Source organism: Microcebus murinus, chromosome X (assembly GCF_040939455.1).
Source record: "Microcebus murinus isolate Inina chromosome X, M.murinus_Inina_mat1.0, whole genome shotgun sequence".
Classification (NCBI taxonomy): Eukaryota; Metazoa; Chordata; class Mammalia; order Primates; family Cheirogaleidae; genus Microcebus; species Microcebus murinus.
In genome coordinates this window covers 1,258,669-1,261,062 of record NC_134136.1, presented here as the reverse complement: position 1 = coordinate 1,261,062, position 2,394 = coordinate 1,258,669, and the positions used below count along the sequence as shown (strand labels likewise).

Genomic DNA, 2,394 nt, shown 5'->3' with positions numbered 1-2,394 from the left:
GAAGGAAGGAAGGAAGGAAGGAAGGAAGGAAGGAAGGAAGGAAGGGAAAGAAAGAAAGAAAGAAAGAAAGAAAGACAGACAGAAAGAAAGAAAGACAGAAAGAAAGACAGACAGAAAGAAAGAAAGAAAGAAAGAAAGAAAGAAAGAAAGAAAGAAAGAAAGAATAGATAGATAGATCCCATGTCCCATGTACTCTTTACTCAGGTTCCCCTAGTGGTAACACCTTATAAATTATACTACAATATTACAACCAAGACATTAACATTGATACAGTCAAGGTATAGAGCATCACCACAAGGATCCCTCCTGTTGCTCTCTCATACCATACCCACTTCTCTCACACACTGTCATTTTAAGAATAGAGAATTTCAATGATCAGTAGCTACAACACTAGAAAGATGGCGGGGCAAGAGGAAAGAAAACAAAAAATCTCTTTGGCTCCAGAAAATCTACTGAAAAAGAGGAAGGCTTACCAAGCCCTCAAAGCCACCCAGGCAAAGCAGGCACTTTTGGCAAAGAAGGAGCAAAGGAAAGGAAAAGGGCCCAGGTTTAAGCAACCAGAATCATTCCTACGTGATTCCTGGCGGTAGCAACGCGAAAGGGTGCGTCTCAGATGACTAGAAGTGAAACCTTGTGCCTTGGAATTGACAGATAAACATTCCTTGGCCTTTGTTGTACGCATCCAAAGGATTAATGGGGTGAGTTCGCTGGTGCAAAAGACCATCTCAAGACTTCGCCTAAGAAAATGTTCAGTGGTGTCTTTGTCAGAGTCACACCCCCCTCCCCAGAGCCTAAAATTGTTACATGTATAGAACCTTATGTGACCTGAGGATTTTCAAATCTGGTCTGTCCGGGAACTCATCTTGAAATGTGGACAAGCCAAGGTCAAGAATAAGACCATCCCTCTGACAGATAACACAGTGATGGAAGAGCACCTGGAGAAGTTTGGTGTCATTTGCTTGGAAGACTTCATTCATGAAATTGCCTTCCCAGGGAAGTTTTTCCAGGAGATCTCATGGTTCTTGCATCCTTTCCAACTCTCAGTGGCCCATCTTGCTACCAAGAATAAAGTGGGCTTCCTCAAGGAGATGGGCTCACCTAGCTATTGGGGTGAACACATCAATCAGCTCATTCTCCAGCTGAACTAGACCCAGAATGTCTGAAAGCATAGTGCATTGGGAACAGGTATTTTGGGTTTGGGAATTATTATCAAATATCTTCAAGAGAAGATTATTTTCTGCTCTATGTTGAAAAACTGGAAGGAAAGGGTCAAGGAAAAGACAGTAGGTTATGCTCATGGCAGGAACCTCTCATCACAGTCCAGTTCCAAGGAAAAATCCCAGGGTTTTCCACTTTGACTGCTTCCACCTCTGAAATCAGCATGTGCCATGGAGAAAGGAGTCCTGCTTTGTCAGATCTTCTATCCTGAGGTTAAGCGTTGGTGAATGAATGACTCAAGCATGTGTACTCCTGCCTAAGGATGCCTAAGACTCCTGCAACGTGGTCCAAGCCCAAGTGCATACTTGAATCTGGGTATTCCCATGGCTTTGTTTTAAAAAGACTTGAAATACCATTAGGAAGGAAAATGCAAAAAACAAGTGCTCAGTTGTCTCTTTGGATCCATGTTCCAAGTTCTCAGTGATGACTTTGAGAGCTCTCAGACTTGGCTGGTTCTAAGTGTATCTGGTGGCTTTTGAATCCTAGCCTGCAACTGGTTTAGTCCCTTTCTCAAGTTGAGGATTTGAGAACAAAGGACCACTTTGCCAGGTACATGCATATACTCACAATTGTGCTTACAATTTTAGGGTGTTCATAGACCCTTCTCCCCATGGACCTTTGCGCCTCATGTGAGGAAGTCCTGCTTTTCCCAGGATTGATCGCCCAAGCCCCGATCTTGCTAGTCCCTGGTTCCATTGTCTTGTGGAAGACCAAAGCTGACCAAGATAGTGTTTCCCCTTCACAGTGGCAGATTGTGTTGCCTCTGCGCCGTCAAGTCTGGGAAATGCCCACCCCCTACCCCTGGGGTTCAGGATGGACTTTCCTGGTTTCTCGGATGATCATCTGTCTCCTTGAAACCAAGATCAGGAAGCAATGCACCATTTTCTTGGTTTGGCATAGATGAACTTAGCGCTATTTGGCTTTTTAGGCACCTGGCAGGCAGCTTAATTGACCTCTTTCTTGCATATTGTAGACTCCAGAAGTATTATCCTTCGACCTGCTGGTAATGTAGTAGACCAGCAGTAGGCTTTCTGAGGATTTGTTAATGTTAAAGAAGTCAGTCTGATACTGCTTGTGTTTTTTCATCAGCATCCACTTCCAATCAGGCCTTCACTTGGTTGTCTCAGCTTGCCATCTGAGCAATGGGTGAGGATGTGCCAGGCCTAGGTTAAATTA

The 2,394-nt window shown here is 44.1% G+C and overlaps 1 pseudogene; it reads left to right on the top strand.

The window, feature by feature from the left end:
• Positions 1-371: 371 nt before the first annotated feature.
• On the top strand, positions 372-1,148 carry LOC142865861 (ribosomal protein uL30-like pseudogene; annotated as a pseudogene).
• Positions 1,149-2,394: the final 1,246 nt, after the last annotated feature.